Here is a 25,430-nt window from a genome sequence, read left to right on the forward strand (position 1 = left end):
TCTCTGGTACCTCGGCACGGGTCATGGGACTGACGGGTGTCCGTCGTGCACCAAAATGCAACCCAAATCCCTACGTGATTGATCGTGATTGACCACCTTCAAAATCACTGGCGCGGTCGACGGGTCGGTCTTCAGAGCCTGAAACTGAGGGGAACACCCCCGAGAAAGAATATAGGCGGAAGAAGAAATGTTCCCACTCGAGGGGCCACTCTTCCTCGTCCCGAAAGAAGAAAAGGCGTCACTCTAACCGTCGGGACTCCGAGTCGTTGACGGATAAAGGTAAGCAATTAGCTGGGCCTACCACCCACCAAGAGTGGGAGGATTACAAATACTCAATGCTTGACATGTTCAGAAAGCATGCTGCAGTCAGAGTGACTAATCCCCCCACACAGCAGGCTTTGGAGCCAAGAAGCAGCGCTCGGTATATCCGACTCCTCTAGTGCCCCGGTAGCGACAATTTCGGTGCTTATACATCTTTCGACACTGAAAGAGATCCAGTGGAAGCCGGATCAACCCTGTGCTACGCTACGGCATCTCAATCCCGATCGACACTGACATCGACCATGTGAGTGTAAAGAGACAAACCCTCGACGTCGACGGTTGTCGATAAAACATTCACCCCCAACCCCGGTCCGAATTTTTCAATACTATAGCAAGTATCTTCGGCGGTCATGACCAGGGGGATGTCAACCCGATTTACTTGGTTTCAGGAGGGGTTTATTATTTTGACGACCAGAATCAGCTTTTGCCGCTGCTCAATTCCACCAGGATGCAAGCGTTCTGGAGACCTCTCCAGACCTCAAATTTCAGCAATCCCAGCCCAATCTTCATAATACTTCCAAATTCAGGACTCTGGTAGAAAGGGTTATTGACATCCTGAGATTGCACTCATCAGTGGCACCTGTACAAAGTTATGAACCTTACTGACATTTTAGATGAAGGCCTTACCACAGAACGTAATATGCCTTTAAACCCTGCCATTGCTGATCCTTTAGCAATTATGTGGCAAAACCCTTGTTCCATTCCTCCCGTCAGCTCCACCATTTCCGGGAAACACAGGCTGGCAAGAGCGGACCCTTTATACTTCTCCTCCCATCCTTCCCCAGAGGGGCTTGTCATGCAGGCTGCTATGCTCTCTTCTAGACCTGCATCTTCCACGTCCACTCTGCCTCCTGACAGGGAAGTGAAAAAAGTAGATGCCTTAGCAAAGAAGGCATTCACGTCAGGTAGCATGACCCTAAAAGCTACAAATGTGGCAGGCAGTTTTGCCAAGTACTTCTTTGGTCTCTGGACAGCAGTTGAAAATGCTTCTCATTATGTCCCAGAAGGAGAAATGCATGTAGGCTTCCCACAGCTAGTGGAGGATGGGAAAGAGGTGGCCAGAGAGTCGCTGCGAATGGGCCTGGACATTGCTGACTGTGCGGGCTGATCTATGGCATCAGCCATAACACTAAGAAGGCAGGCCTACTTAAAAAGCTCTGATTTTTCACTTAATGTCCAAGTCGAGCTTCTGGACGTGCCTTTCGAGGGCGATCTTCTTTTCGGCCAGAAAGCTGATGATTGCTTAGAGAAATTTAAGGAATCCAAAATCGCTGCTAAATCCTTAGGCCTAGCTGTGCAGCCGGCCAAACCTGCATTTAGCTTTGCCTCTAGGGCACGGGGCTACAGGGGATATGCTCCTTACGGCAGGAGAGCACATCTCCTAATGGCCAGGCAAGGGCAGAAGCATTTCTCGTGCTCTGGAAGGGGCAGATGGGCTTCTGGAGGTCAGCAGGCAGCATCAGCAGTGGGTGCGACCCAGCCTCCGAAACTGCTTTGATTTTCCCATCTGACAGCGGACCGGTTGGAGTACAGTTGACAGAGCATTTGTTCCAGTGGCAGGGAATTACTTTCGATGCCTGGGCTCTACAGCTTATTTAGTGGGGTTATTGTCTGCAATTTGTAAGAAAACCACCGGACAGCCTGCCCCACCTTTAATCCAGCCCAGACAAGAACTCCAAGAAGAACTGAGAGCCCTGTTGTTGAAGGGTGCTGTGGAAGAAGTACCTTCCGAGCAGAGAGGATCGGGTTGGTATTCCCGGTATTTCCTGGTATCCAAGAAGGGAGGAGGATCTCAGGGCCTTGAACAAGTTCTTGAGGAAAGACAATTTCAGGATGGTGATGTTGAGAGCGATTCTCCACGCTCTCGAACTACAGGACCGGCTGGTGTCAATAGACCTACAGGACGCTTATTTCTATGTGCCAATCCATCGAAAGTACAGGAAGTTCCTAAGGTTCACCATAGGGGATATGCATTATCAGTTCAAGGTGCTTCCCTTTGGTCTAACCTCTGCTCCAAGGATTTTCAGCAAGCTCATGGCAGTAGTTGCGGCTCACCTCAGGAGAACTGCGGTCCACGTATTTCCATATCTGGATGACTGCTGATCTGAGGGAAGTCTCCAGTGCAGGTCTTGTCCCATTTAGAGGACAACTGCTTGCTGCTGCACAAGCTGGGCTTCTCCCTAAACTTAAAGAAGTCCCACATGACACCAGACCAGCAGCTCCAGTTCATCGCAGCAGTCCTAGACACCTGGGTGGGGAAGGCCTTCCCTCCCGTGGAGAGAGTAGTCAGCTTGACACAGATGGTCGACTTGATCCGGAACCATGCCACTCTACCAGAGGCTTCCTTCCTCCACCTCCTAGGCCTCATGGTCTCCTGCATTTTTCTAGTGCCAGAGGCCAGATTACGCATGAGATCCCTCCAATGGCTACTGAAGGATCAGTGGTCTCAGTACCTCGTCTCTCTTTCGGATCTCCTCAGAGTGTCCGCATCAGTGGTCAAAAACCTTTGCTGGTGGGCGGACCCCAACAGTCTTTTGCCTTTTTGGCAGGAGAACTCTTCTGGCCTCCTTGGCCTCACGCCCGAGTGGTCACGGATGCAGGGGAAACATGCCCTGGTTCTGATGGACAACACAGTGGCAATGCAACAAGCAAGGTGGTGTGCACTCCTGCCCTCTCTGCATGGAGGCGATGAGGCTTTGTTTCTGGTAGCTGGAGAACAGGATCTCAGTCTCGGCAGTTCATCTGGTGGGCACAGAGAACAACTTGGCGGATGCTCTCCGCAGGCAGAGCACGGTCTCGCACGAGTGGGAAGTATGCCAGGAAGTCCTAGAGGAGGTCTTCGCTCTCTGGGGTACCCCAGCAGTGAATCTGTTCTCAATGGAGTCCAACAGGAAATGCAAACAGTTTTGCTCGAGGGAATTCTCAGCGAACGGTACACTGGGGGATGCGTTAATGGTGGTTTGGACCTTCCCTCTCCTTTATGCGTTCACTCGGATTCCCGTCATTCCATGGCTTCTCCGGAGGTTGAAGAGGTTTCAAGCGACCGCGAACTTTATTGCCCCCAACTGGGCGAGGGGAACGTGGTACTGTGATGTCTTGGATCTGTCCATCTGTCCATCTGTCCACCTCACCAGTTGTCTCGATGTCCGGATCTCCTAACCCAGTCGGAAAGTCGGATACTCCATCCGACCCCGGAATTCCTCAACCTACATGCGTGAGATCTTTGTACGTGTGCAGATGGAGAAGATTTTAGGAGTGGTGCAGGGAACGCGAGATTGACCCCATCTCTTGCCCCACCACTACAGTGATAGAGTTCCTTCTGTCACTGGCCTCTGAAGGCCTTCAGGTCACCACAGTTAAAGGATATTTGGCGGCCTTGTCCGTAATTAAAAGATCCCCGGATCAAGGTTACATTTTTACGATCCCGGTAATGGCACAATTCCTGAAAGGCCTTGTAAATAAGTTTCCGCAACTAGCTTTGTTGTCCCGGATTGGGAACTTAATCTGGTTCTGACATTTCCCATGGCGTCTACCTTTGAGCCTATGCACTCTTGTCCCTTACGGCTTCTCTCTTTGAAAACAGCCTTTTTGGTGGCGTTTACATCCTTTAGGTGAGTGAGTGAACTACAGGCCTTATGCTGTAAGCCACCCTTCCTGTGTTTTTTCTGGGAGAATGTTTCACTCAGGGAAAGGCCTGGCTTCCTCCCCAAGTTTGTCTCAGAAATTCACCTGTCGCAATCCATCGCCCTTCCGGTCTTCTACCCTCCTCCGCATCCTTCTAAGCAGGAGGAAAGGTTATATCACCTATACCCGAAGAGGGCGTCAAGTTATTATATTGCCTGGACAGCTGACTTCAAGAGGGCTGATCAGCTCTTTGAGGCCTTTTCCTTAGCCCGTAAGGGCCTGCCCATAGCCAAGCAGACTTTATCCTGATGGAAACTTTTCTGCACAGATGAATGCTACCAGTTCGCTGGTAAGGAATTAGCAGCAGGCATCAGGGCCCATTCAACAAGGCGAGTCTCAGCATCAACAGCATTGCAGAGGGAGAGTCCCTGTTCGAGAGATTCGTCGCGCTGCGACATGGTCATCCCTGCATACCTTTGCAAAGCACTACTCTGTGGATGTGGCTCATACTACTGATGCACATTTTGGCAGGGCAGAGCTACAAAATTTCTTGGTATAACTTTCTGCCCACATCCTTCATTTACTGCTTTGGGAGTCTATCAGATGAGGAATTAGCAGGAGAAAGGCAATCCATTCAAGGAGAAATTACTTACCGTAATGTTCTTTCTATGGATTATTCTGCTGCAGATTCCTCATCTCCCATCCCATCCATCACTGCTCAGAAAGTCGGTGGTTGGCGCGCAACTTCTCTTTCATGTTGACTTGGTGATGGTCCTCTGTGTCCGTTTTCTGTCTTCTTGACACAGTTTTTAAACAAAGATTTTTCTAACGCTACTTGTAGTGTTTGTTCAATTGAGATCTATAGTTACTTCTTTTTTAAGGGCTCATTAGCCTGTTTGTTCTCTCGTTTTTCTTATGCAGCGTGTGGTGCTCAGGGAAAAAAAGGGGGCAACTGAGGTTGGGGCGTGGTGACGTGGTATTTATACGACGCTTGATGTTACGTCTGCAGCCGACAACCAGAGGCCGAGCAAGATGGATCGACGGACGACGGCCGGATCAAGGTCCACTATGCCCCCTGTCGAAAATGTTACGAAACAGCGATGAGCAATCTGCAGAAGAATCCATAGAAAGAACATTACAGTAAGTAATTTCTCCTTCTCCTGACTCTCTCAGAGGTTAGTTCTGGGATAATCTTATGTTCTGTAGATGTGTTTCTTGATTCCATACTAGGGCCTTTTCAATCTTTTACTGCTTCCTTTTTTGCGCCTTGTATTATTTGCTTTGACAAAAGATCTGCTCCAATCTTTTCAAGTCAGCCGCTACCTCTGTCTGAGTGCCTGATGTTCTTGTGCTCCCTTTTTCTGTGGGGTTCTCCTTATTCCCCAGTGTCCACAAGTCCTGTTTTCCTATACTATTAGCAGATGTGGAATTTTTTTGTTTCCTGCTATTAAATATGGGCTCCCATTTAGGGGATGTAATTGTTGTTATATCGCTGATTGATGTTTGAAAGCACACAGGTATTTTAGTAGTTGAGACTTTGTTAGATGCTATACCAATTTTCATTGAAGCAGTCTTTTTCTGGACCCTTTGGTCTTCCACAAAAGATGTTTGCTGCCCCCCATTCTTGGTGAGAAGCACCGTTCTCTGTGGACTTCGATTTCAGGGCAGCTGCGGTCGAAATGCCTTGCAGGAATTTCGTTTTAGTGGAGTTCTTTTTTTTTTTAGCCTTTCCATTCTTGAATTTAGGGAATTGGTTAGAGACAGATAGGGAGTCGCTTCGATTTGCAGTCTCCTTTTTGTTTTTCCTCTTATTCCCTTTTCAACTCTTCTGCCCCCTTCGCCCAACTCCTTGGTGCGCTGATGCCTCAGGGGTTTCACCTCCAGCAACTCCATCAGATCAGCAATTGACCCTTCACATAACAATGAGTCGTTGGCGGCATGTGCCAGTCTTCTGAACTCCTCCAAAACAGATTCAGAGAGGGGAGTATCGTCCACATCAGATGTGTGATAAAATCTCATTGCATCTTCAGTTTGGACCGTTGCTGGGGCTGCCTCAGACCGGTTTATACCACCCCTTTCAAACGTAAGGTCCTTTTCCATTTCTTTGGCTGAAACAATGTCCTTTTGCAGATCGCCAATCTTACTTTCCTGTCTCACAACTGCGGTCTTTAGATCTTTTATTACGTCTAATATAGATGTATTTATTGCAGTCATCAAGCCCACCAATGTCGGTCTGTGTTGCTCGCCTCTTTGGACAGTTCCAGCAAGATGCCTGATTGAACCTGTACTTCACTTTTCAACAATTCAAAGACGGTTACTAATGATGTTAGAACAAAGTTCAAAGCGGTCCAAGTTGCTGCGGTTTCAGTCTTGTGGAGTGAGCCAATATCCCTCTGGGGACACTCCACCATTGGCAACATCAGTGATTGAGTTAGAGGGACATATGAAGAGCTTGAATTATTTGTTTGCGTGGTCATAGTCAGTGGGTTGGGCTTCTCTGAAGACCCAAGATTGGGCTGGACAGATGTTGCACTGGGTCCCCACTCATAGCCTTATCATGCAGCGGCAAACTGGTGTTGATAACTGTCTCAAATAGGTCGACATCAGTCTGACTCCAACACTTCCTCTCCTTAAAACAGTAATTTAGTTTCTTTTGTATATTCCTCACAGTGACAGTGTATTCAAGACCACCAAACAATGTTGCCTTTAATTCTAGACTGGAGTTAGTTGGAGTATGAGGCAGTGATCGCTCATTTCAATCCAACATAAAATGATGCTCCTGTTAGTCCCTGTGCACCTGCGCCTTTGTCACGTTTGTCGAGCTATTTGCTCCTTCACTTTCCATGAGTAGCTTGAGAGCATGCTACCCCAGCATCATCCAATTTGGGCGCTCTCAGATCGTCTGTTAGGTCGCCACTGCGCAAGCAATTGACGTTCAGCGTTTCCGAAGCCTCCCCACCACCCTGTTTCTACATGCTCGGGAGATAAGTCTGAGGAAACGTTAGTCTTAAAAAACAAAACCAACACAGAGAATACACTGCAATTCTGTAGAAAAATGACGAGCATCCACTGCCGACCACACTCAGCTTCCGCACTTTGCCTGAAGGGATTGATTGTTGGCTGGAGTTGTGCCCGACAACCGACTATTCCAGTATTGCAGTAATCCAGCAGTAATCCAGCCTGGAATTCAATAGGGCGGTGGTCAATAGTGAGCTACTGCCAGTCGAGATGTAGGGACAAATATAATTGAGAAGCTTGGTTGTGTAGCCACAAGAGGAGCGGATATGCGAGACTTGCAGTTTCATTGTGAGTTCAGCGTCTAGGTACACTCCAAGTGTCTTCACACTTCTGGCTAAGCCACAATCATGAGCTCGGTTTTGGCTCTGTTGAGAGCTAGGGAATGGCATGGACGACCTGGGTGTCATCAGCATAGATGGTTTAATGCACACCCATGTGGTCCAAGAGACTGATGAGGGGCCTGATGTAAATGTTGAATAACATAGGGGCAATACAGGAGCCCTGTGGGACAAGGCAGGTCATGGTAATAGGAGTGGAACTAGAATCATTGATTGCCACACTAGCAGTGCAAGGTCCCAGGAAAGAGTAAATCCATTGTGCTGCCAAGCCTGATCTTTGAATCTAGCCACCAAAAGTGATTGGTCAACCAAATCAAAGGCAGCAGAGAGATATAGCAGCATAAGCAAGGCATGGAGTCCTCTGTCCACTATGCTGGTCAAGGTGGACTTAAGATCCAGCATAGCGGTTTCGGTGACATGCCTGGCTATGAAACCCGATTGACCTGCCTCAAGGATGCCATGTTCTTCGATGACGTCCTGGAACTGTAGATAGGCTACCCTGTCCATGACTTTAAGAAGAAAGGCGCATTTGTAATGGGCCGATAGTTTTTTGCTACGGCTGGGTCCATGTTGCTCATGATGGTGGCAGGGTAAACTGTTAAGGGCCTTGTCACAAGTTTGGCAGTAAAACGGCACAAATATCGGCAGGCGCAAATAGTGTTACCGCCGGATCATGCGGTGCAATTACCGATGTATCACAACCTGGCATACAGACACCCCTGACACCTACGGTAGCGCTATCAGCACCCGGCGGTAATTGTACTGGAATAAGGGCTACCACCAAGGTAGCGGTGCTAATTGCGTTACCGCCGGCAAACCCAGCGCTATTAGCACGGGCGAAAATTGCGTCATCGTCGGAACAGGAAGCATTACGGCATCCATTTTGAAAAACACAATCCATTGAATATCTCCACAACCTGCAGCCATCCGGTCCTGCAAATATGTCACAGGAGAGGCAACGAGGTAAGGGGGCTCAACATCGCCTGGGAAAGCTGAAATTTAGTGAGGAGGAGCTTGTGGTCCCCATAGATGAGGTGCTGGTCAACTGTGAGGAGCTGTATGGAAGCAGGCACATAGCACCTAAGCTCTGGAATGCCCTCCCCAACTTGCTCAGAGCAGAACCATCTCTGTATCTCTTTCGCAAATCCCTCAAAACCACGCTATTCAACTAACTCCACCTTCCCTTCACCCACTTCAGCTCGCACACATCTGATACGAAAAGTGTTCGACACGAAATGCTTCCTGTAATGAAAATTGCTTTGTAACCATCTTCCTTCCATTGTAACCAGACTATGTATGTATTCATGTAACAGCGCCACGATGCCCCCGGGCTGACGTGCTCTTTAAATAAATCCGAATAAATAAATAATAAATAAATAAAGATCAGTGGCCAGTAGGCAGACAGCAATCTGGAACAGTATCGCCAAGAAGGTGTTGAGCCACTGGCACTTACGGCCCGGGAGGAGAAATGCAGCACAGTGCTGGACCTTGAGGGGATATAGGGAGTCGGCAGTGCGGTGACAGGAGCCAGCAGCCAGGAGGCAGGAGGTGAATGATTCCCCCCCCAACAAATGTATGCATATATAAAAACCCAGCATAAGAAGCCCCAGTGAACAGGGACACAAGTCAGCAGCCCCCGAAGCTGAGCATGCGATACAGCAGAGTGACTGGGTGGCACATTAGCCATCCTCCACATCAGCCAGGGGGCATGGCACCAAGGGCACCCCTGAGTGTAGCAGCAGCGGGAAGGGCAGACAAGTGCACCAAATAAATGCCATGCACACTACACCCCTACGGGTGCACCGTGTGCCAGCGGGATTGAGGTGTGTGAATGACCATGACACTGTGCAACTGTCACCCCAGCAAGAAGCTTTCCCAGTTGGGCCGCCCCATGAGGGCATGGCTGACAAGCCACAGGGAAGTACATGTCCCACATACATACATGTGCACAGCCTTCCAATCACTGTGCACCACAGTACAGCCCTGCTGGCAGCGCAGCATTGCCCCATGAGGCCATGACAGTGCCATGGAACAAGCCACCCCCACCCCACCATGTCACTGCCACCCGGGGAGATGATATGGGGCCATGAAGGTCCACAAGCATGCATGTCAGACATAAGCCGGCCCAGCATGGACACCCTGCCCTACACAAACACAGGCCAATGGCCAACAGGCCATGGGTCTCACATCCATCGTCACAGGCAACCCCATTACGGTGGTCCCACATGCATCTTCCCAAGGTCAACCATGCCCATTTGCCCACATGTGTGGGGCCACACTTTGTACCATTGCTATTGTGTCTTGCATGCCAACACATGTGTTTGAACCATACCTGATGATACTTCCTATGTCCCCTACAGGCACTCGCACATTGTCAGAGGCCTCGGAGGAGGAGGAGGAGGATGTTGCAGCCCATCAGGGAGTGGCTCGACTAGTCCCTCAAGGTCTACCACCACCACCCCAGGAAGAAAAACACGATTGTTGCCTCGCCACAAGGATCGCCATGCAACGCCTGCAGCCAGCAAGACCAAGCCTGCCGGTGGCACCTCAGGCCCTGCATCAACACCATCAACCACCAGGAGCAGTGCAGGCCAAGCTGCACCCACACCTGCAGCCATATGCACGGACACAGAGCCTACACCTGATTTTAGTGCCACTGAGGAGCCACAGAGGGACACCAGCCCGGAGTCTACACTTGTCCAAGGCCTACACTCCCCAGGAAGCCCTCCACGCCACCAGCGCAAAGCAACACCAGAGCCGGATGAGGACCCTCCATCCTATGGCTCACCCGCACACAGCCCTAACCCAGTGCAGAGCCCCCCTCCCTGACCGTATAGTCTGTCTCGCAATGTGGTGCTGCCAAGGCTGGACGACATACAGCGCAGACAGCATGAGATGGAGACTATTGAGCACACTCACTCCGCCCACCTGCAGGCCATCAGGGAGAGTATCCAGGGGGCCACCCGCATGGTAGTGTTGCAAATGGAGCGTAATAGGGCTGAGATGAGTGCCAACACCTCCGCTCTGACAAACTATGCACAGCATGTCGGGGAGATAACGGAGGGCGTCTCTGCCCTAGCGGAAGCCATCTGTAAGGGCAATGAGTTGCAGTGGCCACTGAACCTGATGACAGGCTCTGTACCATCCACCTCCACAAAACCCACGGTGGGTCACGGTAGGGCGTGCCACAGCCACAACGACAGTCCCAGTGCCTTCTTTGTGCAAATTCATCAGGGGCAGGCAGGGTGGGGAAGAGGCCCCGACTGTGAATGACTTTGTGACACTGGCTGCCATGAGTGGCCGTGTTGGGGAGTTGGTGGTGGGAGGGGGTTGGGGGGATAGTGTGCTGGGGGGTTGGTGGTAGGACAGGGGTTGGGGGATAGTGTCTTGGAGAGTTGGTGGTGGGAGGGGGGATAGTGTGCTGGGGAGTTGGTGGTGGGAAGGTGAAGGGTGGATTGTTGGGGTAATTAATCCCATAAAAAACATAAAAATTCTTCAATGCAAGGACATTCATGATTGTATCTTAGTCGTGTTTTATGATTGAGTGGTGTCACACAGTGGTGCATTGCTTGTGCCATGTGAAAGTGTCAAAATAAATTGTCTATCTGTGCCTGGCATGCCCTTCTCCCATCCCTCACATCATCTCTAGCACTGCATGCATTTGCCTCAGCTACGGACACTGCAACCTCATCCTCTGGGAGTGGCATGTCCACGTCAGGGGGTAGGGGCACATTCCTTTTCATGCAGATATTGTGCAACATTGCACACACAAGCACAATTTAGCAGACTTTCTCTCGAGCGTACATCAGGGCTCCACTGGTATGGTCGAGCAGTGGACACGTGCCTTCAGGAGGCCAAAGGTGTGCTCAATGCACACACAGTTCTGGCTGTGAGTGTGGTTGTAGGCAGTCTGTTCAGGTGTTTGTGAATCACGCACAGGGGCCATTAGCCAGGGCAGCTGTGGGTATCTGGAGTCACCTGCATGGGTGGAGGCACAGGCATAAGTCACGGTGTAAGGTGTGGGGTGGACTTACACATTATCAGGTCAATGGACTACTTGTGCATGCAGATGGGCCTTCATTTCACAGCATGTGTCTATTCTGTCTGTGCATGCAGTGTCACTCGTGCCATGCATTGTTTGTGTTTCACATGCACCCTGTTCCCTTGCAGTATATGTTATGTACGGTGTCTGTCAGTGACAGGTGCTGCGGACATTGTTGCAATCATGTGGCTGTGTCTTAACACAGTGCATGTGGCATGCTGGGTTCCCCATGGACCCTCCCTGGGCGTCTGGTGGCCACACATGGGTGCATGGCCATGGCACTGGCAGGGATGTGGTTCTGTGTCACAATTTGGCCATTTCTCTGTATTGCTTTGGTGGGTGCAATTTGCATTGTGGTGCCTGTAGTCATTTTGGTGTAATTGATTGATACTGTATGTGTACTACAGCTTCTCTGTGAGCAAGTCTGACATGTGCATGCTCCCTGGTCTGTACTGTGAGGTTGCTGCTAGGGTCGGTAAAGTGCAGATTTCACATTTGCTTGTAATGCCATTCTTTGTGTGGTCATTCACACCCCCCATCCTCTTTGGGCATGTGACCCGCAGCATGTGTGTGCTAGCTTTCCTACTCACTCACTATCCAGGTCCATTGTCCTCTGTGCCTCTCCATGTATCCTGGCAGTGTGCTGTTCCGTAGGACCATGGCTTCGTGGGTGGAACCAGGGTAGCAGGCACAGCAGTGGGTGATGATCAGGTTGGAGTCGCATGTCACCTGCACATTGAGGGAGTGGTAGTGCTTGTGGTTTTGGTACACTGCTTTGTGGGACTGGAGGGCCACCAGCGCAATATGGGTACAATCCAGGGAAACTATCACATTTGGCATTTGGGCAACGGCATAGAACTATGCCTTCATGGCATTGATCTGCACGGGGGTGACTAGTCAGTGACATGTGGCCTTGCACTTGCTGATGGAGGGCTTCAAGCACCTGGACCAGAACTGCACAGAATGTGGGCTGTGCCATGTATCATGACCACAGAGTGCTGGAAGGTGCCAGTTCCAATGAATTGTTGGACAGATACTAGTTTCGCAGTGGGGTACAGCTGTCCTGATGTTGATCCTGCTCCCTATGTCATCCTGTATTTTGCTGAGCAGCTCTGTTATGGTCTCCCTGTTGAAGTGGTACAGGGTGAACAACTGGCTGTCAGTGAGGGTCCAAGGTGAGGGCCTGACGCTGGGGATTGGGGCATGCCTTGCTTGGACTCTCTCCTGCTCCTCCTCCTCCTGATCACCCTCCCTGTACTCCCTGTGCCCTGTCCTGGTTGTCCAGCGTCTCTACTTCCAAGTGCAGCATGTGCAGCTGGCTGTCCCAGCTCACAGTGGCTAGTGCCAACATGATGTTGGAAACAGTGTGTGGGGTTGGGTGTGCCTTTTGTAGCCCTCTGGCATGTATTGGGATCATCTGTGGTTTATTTCAGGCACCTGTGTTCATTTACCTCCAGCTCGAAGTTGGAGGTAAATGTGCCATGTTTTCAGAGGTAGAATAGTGCCAGTGAAGGACTTGTGATGCAGCTGTGTTTGGGTCTCATGTGGCTGGCTGTAACAGCGCCGGCTGATTTTACAGTCAGCGGTATTTGCGCTGGCTCGGGATCCAGCGGAGCGGTATTGTCGGTGCTAATTCCATTATCGCCACTTTTAAGGGTTACTGCCGAACTTATGATGAGGCCCTAACTCTAAAGCTATGCCTGGGTTAAGGTATGGTGCATGGCACTACTTAAAACCATTGCAGCCACATTAAACTTGATATCACACATGCGTCAGCCCTGTGGGTCCAGTTCAGCTGTGAAGGGGTATGTGTATTTATTCCAGACACTGGCAGGACTGTATCCCTGAGGGATTGCCTCTCTTTTTTCCTTCGTAAGGACAGGTAACACCCTTTGCACAGGCACAGCCATTTCACTGGAGGCTGGCCTTGCAATAGGACTAGGCCTCACACCAGGATGCTGCATTTCTAAAGGCCTCTGATTCTATTGGGAAGGGATGAGGATGAAGTTAGTGTAGCCATGGAGACACCTATACAGTTTGGGGAAGATAATGCCATTTTGTTTCTCTGTGCCTCTCTCTCTCCTATCTGTCCCCTCCAATTGCTCTGGAGCCAAGCACTTTGGGTGTGATGTCAGAAGTGCAAAGTCCACTCATTTCAAGAGCAGGGATTGCACCACTAAAGCAGGCAAGCTATAGTCCAATCACCTGTGGGATTTTGCCTTTAAAAGTAGGGGTCTCACGCCACGTCCTTGAATCATCCTTTGGACGCCAATGATTTTGTTGGACCCTGCTGGCAGAGCAGTCCTTTCTGGAGTCCTCCAGTTGTGAGGTGGAGGCAGGTGTTCCAAGGCAGAGGTGGCCTCTCTCCCTTAACCATCCCGAGGAACCATTGGGAGTGACCGCTGCTGCTGGACCAAGACCATATCTCTGCCAGCCACCATGTTGCCCAGGACCTCAACCTGTTGCAGAACCCCTGAAAGTGTGTGTCAGCCTCTGCCATGTTTGCGAGCCAGAGAAAGGACTAACTTTGGTAATTTGATTTGAGAGCGTTCAACACCGAGCAAACTATCATGACCCTCTGGTGCTGCCTTTGGCATTCATTGCACTTCGACACAGCGCTGTCTGCTAAATCTGTTCATGCTGCACCGCACCTGATGAAGCACGCAGATGCCTAGGCTCGAACCAACGAAGCACAACTGCCTCACATTGCTTGAGTCCCTGTCTGAAGCACCAGCTCCTTCATCGCTGCTGCTGTAAGTCTATAGACCAGGCCCTCAGCATAGAATTGACTTGCCTGTACATCCCAGTACCAGCTCCACCACTGTCGATCATCGACTGATGAACCGAAGCTGGTAACTGCCTGAACCCCACAGCTCGAGCAGATGATCCGAGACCGCAGCTACCTTCCTTCGACCCCAACTCAACACCACTTTGCCGTTAGACCACCGTGACTGCTGCTTCTTCGAACTGAAGAGAAACCATGATCTATGCCGAGAGGCCGGGTTCAGTGCCGTTGGACCACCAAGACCTTTGCAAAGGTATTACTAACTAGTATATACCTCCTTGATCAATCTGTGGGCCCTAGAGTCTGGATAGGTCATTTTAATCCCTTTTGCAACCTCAAAACATATACTTTGAGCATTGTGGTCTTATATTGCCTTTTCTACCCCTGTCTCATTAGCCAGAGTGCTGCATCTATTCTATCTCTGCATATTCAGTGTTCTTTCCACAAGAGTGGTTGTTTACAGTGTTTTCTAGTTAGTTATTATTATACATGATGTGTTTGATTAAAGTATATATTTGTATCGAACCTTGTTTGGACATTCGTTTAATTTAGACTGTTATACTTCGCTGTTTGGGTTGCTACTGGACCACATTCATGCCCCGCTTCACTCAGCCCACGTTACCACTAAAGGCAAAGAAGGTGTATTTCTTAACTGTGCCTGTCTTACCTTTGTGATTGTGTTGGCTCCATGATTGTAGAAGTGTGAGGGCTGATGGGTCGCTTTAGCCTCTACTCATCCTTGTACTCCTGCAGGGCAGAAGTCAATTCATTAGAGTGGTACTGAACCTCTCCAAGAAATTAAGTTGTGAGGACCTCTTTAGATACTAATTCATTGGAGAAATGCAGTACCACTGACAACATACTGCTGTCCTTGTAAGGAATCACATTGCAATCAAAACTACAACACATGACAACTACGACTAAAGGTAGCAATTATACATACAACCCGCAGATGTCAGTCCCCACTTATGCTTTTGCTCCTTTCCCCTGTGCTGTACCTCCTCCCCCTTATGCTGTTGCTCCTCCCACCATTGCACTGTTGCTCCTTCCACTTGCGCTGTTGCTCCTTCCCCCTGACGCTGTTGCTCCTTCCCCCTTGTGCTGTCTCTCCTTCATCCCTTGTGCTCTCGCTCCCGCGACCTTTGCGCTGTCACACCTTTCACCCTTTGAGCTGTTGCTCCTTCCCCCTTTGTGCTGTCGCTTTGCTCCCCCTTTTCACTGTCACTCTGCCCCCCTTTGCAGTGTCGCTCCACCCCCCCACTCCTTTGTGCTGTCAATCCTTCCTTCAAATGTTGTACAATGCTGCTATGCACTATGTACTGTTACTGGCCTAGCTTTCATCTATTGGATTTTTTTTAATTCTCCCTCATGTTGCCATGTATTTTGTATTCCTCCCCCACAGTGCTTCCCCCACCCTTTGGTGCTACCCGTTATTCCCTCCCATGCTGTCATTTCTTCCTCCCTGTGCTCTCATTCCTTCCCTCCATACTAAATGTAACCTGCAATAAACAACTACAAAAGCCAAAACTATTGGCTTTGCCAATGTGTGTTTACGAATCTTGCCTACAGAATAAGGTGACCTGTGTTTTTGCTAAAATCTGACATCTAAAAAAAGTGCATCCTCTGCACTACTATATAGAGCCCCATTTTTTAAAAAAAAAACCTCGCCCATAGGACATATTAGGCCGTTTTATAATCTTGGATGACATAGTAAAAAATAATGAATGGGCACAATTCGCTGTCCCTGCTGGATGCGAATGCAATGTTCTAATAGTAAATGAAAGGATGATGAAGTCCCTTCCACCATCTACTCCTCTTATTTCTCTTAGGCGGAGTGAAGCATCAAAATCATCCTCAGAATGAAGTGGAGGCAGACCGTGAGCATCAGAAGCCATCATCTCATCTGGACTCCCCAGATGAAGACACCAAGGAAGGTAATAATCGTTAAGTACAGCACAATTAAGTTAAATCCAGAAACTGTTAGATAGATGTTCAAATGATGAATGAATGAAAAGAAAGTGTGTTTTTTTAGAAAATAAAAAAAATAATGTTACATTCTAGGTCGCTGGGATAACATTGGAAAAAAGAGATGATGACTACAAGTCATTATTCCTTGTGGAAGCAAATGTAGTATTCACAAAGCTCATTATAACCCTCAACCTGCTGGGTTTGCACAGAGGTCCTCTTATTCACAGAAGGGCCCTAAATGAAATCAGGGGATTGTTCTCCTCAGCCCGCCAATGTTTCTTTAAGTATCAGGCACATGCCCACCTCAGATAAGTGTCGATCCCAGGCTCCCACAAGTCTGGGTGCCACTATAACATCTGAAAAATGTGATACTGAATTGGTAGACCTCAACCCTCCAAAATGCTGGAACATCTGTCAGAACAGTGCAACCAAGTTACTGACCACTTAAAAAAACCAGGGCTGGCACATGGACCATGCCTACCTAACACCTATAGAGTGGCAAATGTTGCACAATGCTTGTTCTTTTCTGCAGCCAGTTCAAGAGACCAACCAGCGTGTTAATATGTGTGCTAGGACACAGAGAGAGGTTCTGACACTGGTGTATTTGTTGGAATTATAACTATCCAACATAATTGATGAATATTACATTTCGGGCGATGCAGAATAAGGGCAGCTGGCCATGAAATGAATCTTCTTAAAGGAAACACTCATATTTGAGATGATTGGGAATAAGTTGTACCTTCCAACCCCTGTTGTGGAACCATTCCTCCTGAGGGTTTGTCTGTTGGCTAACACAGTTTGCCCTGAGTAGAGCTTAATTTTCACCACGTGTGCCTCTCCATCAATGTTAAACCTTTCCAGCCCTGAAGTGTTGCAGCAAGCAAAGATGTATTTAATATAAATGGCAAATCTTCATCATCTAGATAAGATCATAAAGAATGCCCCCTGCTTCTACAACCGATCATAGCCTTTCTTCCCAACTCATACCAGATGCCTGGTTACAACCCACCCGCTCTCTGATTCACCCATCATAGTCCTTAGGCCTAGTCCATCCCTACCTTTATGACTAATCCCATGACTTTGCACTCACAAAAGCCTGTTGAGCATCTGATATCCAAAGTCCAGTGTATGCCCACAAACTGAACAAAGCCATCTACTCTTAAACAATTGAGATTGTCGTCTCATGCCTGTTCTCATCATTTCTCCGGAAATGGTTGGGGACCAATCACAGGACAGCTCTCTAGAGCTTGTCAGCCCTGCATCTCTTCCTCCAGGTGGAGAGAAATTCCTTCCTGCACAGCTCCTGGCTTCCACCCTTGTGTTTTGCGCAGCATTTGACCTGGTGCAACCCGACCCCCCCCCCAAAAACAAGCTTTGTCTTTCTCCTTTAAAAATGCTCGAATTAATCTTCCAATTAACATTTTGGTGTTTTTTTGCATACAGAGAAGAGAGGGCAGTGCATTAAGAGTGTGATGGCAACCCGTCTGGAATCAAATTCGTCTACCCTCTATCCTTGATAATAGCAGATAAGACCCCATGCAAAACCGTGTTTTTTGGCATTGTCAGGCAGCACAACAAAATATTGCACATATTCATTACATTTATTGGATTTATAGAGCGCTTTTGGCCAAAGGCACTGAACAAAATATATTTTTAAAAAGTACAATCATGATAAAATGTAGACACATGTAAAAACAGAAGAGGAAAAAGCCAGAGGATTAGGACACAAGAGAAGAGAAAAGATGAGTTTTGAGGTTTGATTTGAAGATACGAAGAGATGAGGCAGAACAAAGTGAGAGGGTCAGGAGGTGCCAATGTTTGGTGGCAAGGAGAGCAAAAGAACTTAAACGAGAAGGAGCACAAGGAGGTTTGGGAACAGTTACAGAAATACATTCTGTGATCCTGGAGGGCGAGGTGGGACGTAAAACAAAAGTTAAGCAGATAGATAAGGTGCAGGAGCTGACCATGGGTACATTTGAAAACAATTGAGAGAAAGTGATAGAGAAGATGAAATTCAAAAGGAAGTAATGAAATGGAAAGTAAAGAAGATGTAATAGAAGACTGAACAGGTAAAGAAAAAGAGTCGAATCAAGGAATTATAAACTGAGCAGAGAGGCAGAAGATGGGAGGCAGGAAAACCGAACCATAGTGATGAGCAGTAATCAACACAGGAAAAGACAAGAGACAAGAGAAAGATGTTTTTTGGCATGAAAAGAGAGATGGGGCGCGCACGACGGTTGTTGAATAGCGTGTAGCAAAAAGAGCGAGCAATAGACAGATCAAAGATAATGGCCAAGTTACACGCAGAAATATGAAAGAAAGAGAAGATGGAGGAAGGGGGAGAGATGAAGGGGGAAGACTAGGAGGAATTGTAGAAGCAGGAAAGAACCGAACCTCAGTTTTAGAAGGGTTGAGATGTAAAAAATGAGAGGACATCCACATATTTCACAAAGGGCATCTGAGTGCACATCCATCATAGAAGCACATTCAAATTCCCATTTTTACCATCTTTGTGCAGCTACACACATCAGGGGACATTTATGTGCATTTTAAATAGCTTCCCAAATTCGCATACAGAATGTGCTGTAAAATGTGCGGAAAGCAAATCCATTCCTCTGCACTTTTCACTGGGGGATGCACAATACTTGACAGGGACATTTCTGACCAGGGAAAGCATTTATTTATATGTGTTACAGAAGCGGTATAAAAACCTGTCTTTCCGCTTGCATTTCTATTTCTCAAACAAAGATAGAAAGGCTTTAATGTATTTTTGCATTTCACAATGTCAGGCCCATCATAGTGAAATGCTCTCCCAGCACTGACATGGGTGCTGGTAGCCTGCCATATGTTACTGTCAAGTGTATGCAAGGGGGCTAGTCAGAGCATCATATGTGGTGCCGTCTCAGGCCCCAAGAAATACACAAATATCCTTTGTGGATAAGATGACCAACGCTTTTCTAAAAATGCACCATCCAAAAACAGTACATCTTCCTCGCTTTTTTTCAATTCCCCATTTTTTAAGACCTTGCACGTAGGCCATGAAGTAAGATGCATTTCTAAGTAGACAGTTTTAAAATCGTATGCATGAATAGTAAAAAAGTATTTGGACTTAAAACCATTATGTTCAAATTCTGGGTTTCCGGAATAATACAGCAAAACATAGTTTTTTTTAAAATATATTTTTATTTTATTTTTTAAGGTCAAACAAACACACTACAACCGTTTCAAAACATAGAAAGCATCATATTTCAACACATTTTCAAACTCCCCAACTCCCCCCTCCCCCTTTAAACTAGAGCCAGTTCTCACATATCATTTACGGGAACATCACTGGGTGGCACACTACCTAGACTGCCATCAACTGGGTCCTCTGTTTCGTTGTCACCCTGGTGAGGGTTTGCCAACGAGGCCACCAATTGCCGCCAGGCCAACAAGGGCCCTACTTCTTCTTCGCCCCCCCTCGTGACCGCTTCAAACCAGACTACGGATTCAGCTTCCGCCCATCTCAAGAGGTCTGTCCACCATAACTCCACCATGGGTCTATGGGCCGCCTTCCAGCCCATAGCGATCCTACGTTTGGCCAAGACATAGGCCAGGTCTTTCATCTTGCTTATGTGTTTCAAATGCCGGGGTCTAGGGAATAGTCCAAGCAAGCATGACCAGGCCGATTCCACATCCAGCACTACCCCCCCGCCAGCCAGTTTCGTCTTGACCTCATTCCAAAATCTATGCACCTCCGGGCAAGCCCAAAACATGTGTAGCAGTCCCGCGTTCACCTCCCCACACCTGGGGCATTGCTGTATAGCTGATCCCCCAAACTTTGCAATCTTCCCGGGGGTTAAATAAGCCCTGTGGGTAACATACAACTGAAGCTGTTGGAATCTCGCGTTACGGGACACCTTTTTATGGTACCTCTGGGCCCGTTCCCACTGCCCATCCGTCATTGGTCCTCCCACCTCCTCCTCCCAATCTTGTCTCAATTGGAGCAACTCCTTCCCTGCCCTTGCCCGCAGGAGCTCATATATCCTCGATATTTCGTGCCCGCCCTCCGATACATCGTACATGGTTTCCAGGGAGGCATCTGGATCCTCCACGAGCACTGTCTCCGGCCATCTTTCTCTAGTCTTTTTCACCAGCCTAGTGTAGGTTATATATTGGCCACCATGTACTCCTGTCTCTTCCTGCAGCCGCTGAAAGTCCACTGCCTCCCCTTCCTGCCATATGTCCCCGAGGGTGGCTAGGCCTACCTGTTCCCAGTATCTGCGGACCGATTCAAGTAGTTGGGAGTCGCTCCCACACAGAGCTGCCAAAGGGGCCTGCTGGGAGTATGGTTCCGAGTCCCCCCCAATCTTCCATGTCCTGTGCCAGATCTCCCAGCCCAACCTCAGTAACCGCCCCTTGCCCACCAATTTATCTCTGCCCAACCACACCACTTCCATCAGAAAGTATGGGGCTGTATCTTTGCGCAGGAGCCTGGCTTCCGCCGAATCTTCAGTCGAGAGCCACCTGGCCACGTACTGCAGCTGCCCCGCCACGTAATAGAGTTCGAAGTTAGGCAGGCCTATCCCCCCCCCTGTCGCACGGGTTCTGGAGATTCCACAGAGCCACCCTTTTCCTAGAGCTGCCCCACACAAAACCCCTACACACGCTGTGAAGTTTCGCGAATAGGCTTCTGGGTATCAGAAACTGGACGTTTGTAAAAAAGTGCAAGAGTCTAGGCAGGACCACCATCTTGAGCAAGGCCGCCCTCCCCATCATGGTCAGGGGCAGTCTGGACCAAAATACCATACTGTTCCTAATCCCCTCTATCGCCTTTTCCGTGTTGTGCTTGTGTTCTGTCTCGATCTTGTGGTAAATGTTTATTCCCAGATACCTAAATGTTACGGGCTGCCATGGTATTGGCAGAACAGGCAGCCTCTGCACCGGGACATTCCTATATCTACCCAAAGGGAACAGGCTGGACTTTCCAGGGTTCACCGATATACCGGAGAGGATGGCGTACCGTTCTATCACCTCTAGGACGTACTGTAGGTTTTCTTCTGGATAGCGTAAATAAAGGAGCATATCATCCGCATATAATGATATCAAATGCTCTCCACTGGCCGTGTTTATGCCCACCTCCTCATATTGCTGACGCAGGCATATTGCAAGCGGCTCCAATGCCAGTATATATAGCATTGGTGACGAGGGACATCCCTGTCTGGTCCCCCTGCCCAGTTGCCAAGAATCTGAGACCGTGGACCCTGTCTTGACCCTCGCCACCGGGGTGCTGTAAAACAACTGTACCCATCTGAGGTATCCGGGTCCCACTCCATACCCCTTCAGGACTGCTTTCAGCCAGTGCCATCGTACCGAGTCGAAGGCCTTGACCGCGTCTAACAACACTATGGCCAGCTCGCCCGTGTCCTCCTCAGTTTGGTCCATGACATGGTGTAGCCTCCGGTGTTTGTCGGCGATGTTCCTGCCCGGAACATATCCCGTCTGATCTGGGTGTATCAGTTTCTTAATCACCCTTTTCAGTCTATTAGCCAGCACCGCCGTGAGTATTTTGCTGTCCTGGTTGAGCATGGACAACGGTCTGTAAGACCCGCACTCCACGGCCGGCTTGCCTGGTTTCAAGAGTGGGATGATTACGGCCTCACGGAGACACAACAGGAGTTCTCCCTTCTCATAGGCCTCGTTGAAAGTGGCAAGCAGTGGCTGGAGCAACTCTTGCTGGTATGTTTTGTAGAACTCGCTGGGCAGCCCATCCGAACCCGGCGCCTTGCAAGTGGGCAAGTTCCGAATCACTACCTCCAGCTCATCTGAGGTGACGGGTGCGTCCAACTCAGAGCGTTCTAGATCATCTAAGGTGGGCAGCTCAATGTCCCCCAATGTGCCTAGTATGTCTTGACCCATATCCTCCCCCGTGTCCTCATACAAGTGTCTGTAAAACTTAAGGAATTCCTCATTTACCTCTTTCTGGGTGTTGCATATGCTACCTCCTTCGCCCTGAATCTCACTAATCACCGAGCGGGGGGTCTCACTCTTGTACTGCCAAGCCAGCAATCTGCCCGGCTTATCGCCCCCTGCGTGTATCCGCTCCGTATATTTCCTGTAGCTGAGTCTGCACAGTCTATCCCAGAGTGCACTACAGGAGAACTGTATCTCCTCTACTTTGGTTCTGTTATCATGAGCTCCTCTAGCTCTCTTTCTGCCTCCCGGAGCTCCCTTTCAACCCCCCCTGCAGCCCTTTAACTTGGGAAATAGCTACCCCACGCACCACCACCTTAAAGGCTTCCCACAGTGTGCCCACAGAGCTTACGTTTCCCGTGTTTTTATCAAAATATTCTTCAATGGCGTCTCTCAGGCCCTCCCGAAACCCCTCATCCTGCAGAGCCTCGGTCCTAAGTCACAGCAAAACATAGTTCATGGGCACATTTCACAGTTCCTGTTGGATGAGAATGCGAAGTTCAGAATTGTCATTGTTATTTTAGTAAAGGAAAGGTTGCTGAAGACCCTTCATCATTCTGTCTATCTTCTTCCTCTTATTTCTCCAAGGAGGAGTAAAACATCAAAATCATCCTCAGAGTGAAGTGGACGCAGATCTTGAGCATCAGAAGCCATCACCTCGTCTGGACTCCAAAGATGAAGATGGCAAGGAAGGTAATCAAAGTTAAGTGCAGCAGAAGTAAAGTTTAGCGAATACAACACATAATGCTTCATTGCTAGGTCACTGGAGAAACATAGAAAACAGAGTGAATGGCTATGATTAATTATTCCTTGTGGAAGCAAATGCAATATTCAGAATGCTCATTATATCGCTCAAACTGCTGGGTCTACATAGAGGTTCCCGTATTCTTCATAGGAGGGATTTATATGCAATCAAAGTGTTCTCATCAGGCCAACGTTTTTTAAGTGTCATGCATATGCCAACACTCAGATAAGCATTTTATTTAATGTCATGTATTTATTTATTTATTGGGTATTTATAATACGCCTATACACAAGTGTTTCAAGGTGCAACAAGACATGAGGGTGGGGAACAAGAGAGGACAACAACAAAAATGATGATACTAGGCCTTGTGACATTCGGAACATGCAAGTGCAGTAGAGAGAAGTGCAGGGGAGAAGGGAGGGTGGAAGTGATGGTCAGGGCAGAAGGGCCGATGAGAAAGAGAGTACCAGGGGAGGCCAGGTGGACAGAGCAAGGGAATGAAAGGCCCACAAGCTTAGTGTCATGTAGTGGGTTGGAAGGGCTACAAGGGTGCAGGCCATCGAGTCTTTTGTGGGGGAAGGTGCTCAGAAGGGCAAGTGCAGGTGAGAGAGGGAGGGCGCAAGTGAGACCAAGTGCAGGGGGAGACTGAAATTAGGGGGCCCTGGTGCCCTGTAAGACCCTGAGAGAACCAGGTTGTTAGTCAAGAGGCAGACAGGACATTAGCAGGGGAGGGGGAGAGGGAAGGAAGAAGAGAAAAGGAAGTTCTTGAGAAGCTTTTGAATTTAAGGAGATTCGGCTCAAGTCTGAGAGGGGCAGGGAGGCCATTCCAGAGGGAGGCACCTGCGGAGGAGAGAGGTCTGCCCTCCCACCCACTCTCGAAAACCATTTGATCTGCAGATAGTTAGAGCTAGACAACCGAAGGGCTCTAGCAGGGATGTATTTAGGGAGAGAGAGTTGGATGTATAGGGGTCCCAGGCCCGAGAACATCTTGTGGATGATGCAGAGGGTCTTGAACTTCATCCTTGCAGCAACCGCATCTTGTCAGCACTGCATCTCTTCCGACAGGCAGAGAGATATTCCTTCCAGCCCAACTCCTGGCTGCCACCCTTGTGTTCTGCACATTTGACCGGGTTCAACCCAGCCTTCCAAAAACAAGGTTCGTCCTTCTCCTTGAAATAAATAGAATGAATCTTTAAAGCTAAATTTCGGTGCCTTTTTGCATCCAGAGAAGAGAGGAGGGCATTGCATTAAGAGTGGGATGGCAACCAGTTTGGTATCAAATTCTCGTCCAAGCCTCTATCCTTGATAATAGTAGATAAGATCCCAAACAAAATCGTGTTTCTTGGCATGGTCAGGCAGCACAACAACCTTGGAGCAAAATGTTGCATATATTTCACAAAGAGCATCTGAGAGCACACACATCTTAGAAGCACACATTCAAATGCCAATGTTTACCACCTTTGTGCAATTACACACATTGTGAGAGATTTATGTGCATTTTAAAGAGCTTCCCAAATTCACATGTGGGATGTGCTGTAAAATGTATGGAAAGCAAACCCACTCCTCTGCACTTTTCTGGAATAGGCACAGGGGGTGGTGCACAGTGCTTGACAGGGCCATTTCTGACCATGGCATGCATTTATTTATATGTGCTACAGAAGCAGTATGAAAACCTGTCATTCGGCTTGCATTTCTATCCCTCAAACAGAGATAGAAATTAATCTATTTTTAGCATTTTGCAATGGCAGGCCTTTTAAGAGCCTGTCATAGTGAAATTCTCTCCCTGCACTGACATATATTACTTTTAGGTATATGCAAGAGGGCTAGTCAGCACATAATTTGTGCTGCAGCTCAGGTACCCGGAAATATGCAGATCTCTTTTTTGGATAAGGTAACCTACGCTTTTCCAAAAATGTGCCATATAAAACCAGGGCATCCTCTGCGCTATTTTTCAATTCCCTATTTTTTAAGACCTTGCACGTAGGCCATGAAGTCAGGTGCATTTCTAAATAGACAATTTTAAAATCTTATGAATTAATAGCAAAACAGTATTTGGACTTAGAGATTAAAATATTAGTGGGTTTCTGGGATAACATAGTAAAACATAGTTAATGAGCACATTTCACTGTCCCTGCTGGATGAAAATACGATGTTCAGAATTGTCATTATTTTTCTAGTAAATTAAAGGATGATGAACTCCCTTCTGCCATCTATTGCTCTTATTTCTCTAAGGAGGAGTGAAGCATCAAAATCGTCCTCAGAGTGAAGTGGAGGCAGATCTTGAGCATCAGAAGCCATCACCTCGTCTAGAATCCAAAGATGAAGATGGCAAGGAAGGTAATCAAAGATAAGTGCAGCAGAAGTAAAGTTAAATCCCAAAACTGTTAGTTTTCAATATGATGAGAATAAAAATAATAATGTTTAATTGCTGGGTCGCCGGATTAACATTGAAAAAACATTGAAAAAAAGAGTTAATAGATATAATTAATTATTTCTTGTGGAAGCAAATGCAATATTAAAAATGCTCATTATATTGCTCAACCTTTTCGGTCTACACAGAGGTCCTCTTATTTATGGGGGGATCTGCATGCAATCAGAGTGTTGTTCTCATCAGCCCTCCAACGCTTTTTAAGTGTC

At 48.2% G+C, this 25,430-nt stretch overlaps 1 long non-coding RNA gene across 1 annotated transcript; it reads left to right on the forward strand.

Annotated features, from left to right (window-relative positions):
- Positions 1–15,965: 15,965 nt before the first annotated feature.
- LOC138525551 (uncharacterized) lies at positions 15,966–25,124 on the forward strand. The gene is made up of 3 exons (XR_011283349.1): positions 15,966–16,062; positions 22,637–22,741; positions 25,026–25,124. It is a non-coding gene; the product is annotated as an uncharacterized lncRNA (long non-coding RNA).
- Positions 25,125–25,430: the final 306 nt, after the last annotated feature.

Source organism: Ambystoma mexicanum, chromosome 7p (assembly GCF_040938575.1).
Source record: "Ambystoma mexicanum isolate Mex_15411 chromosome 7p, UKY_AmexF1_1, whole genome shotgun sequence".
Classification (NCBI taxonomy): Eukaryota; Metazoa; Chordata; class Amphibia; order Caudata; family Ambystomatidae; genus Ambystoma; species Ambystoma mexicanum.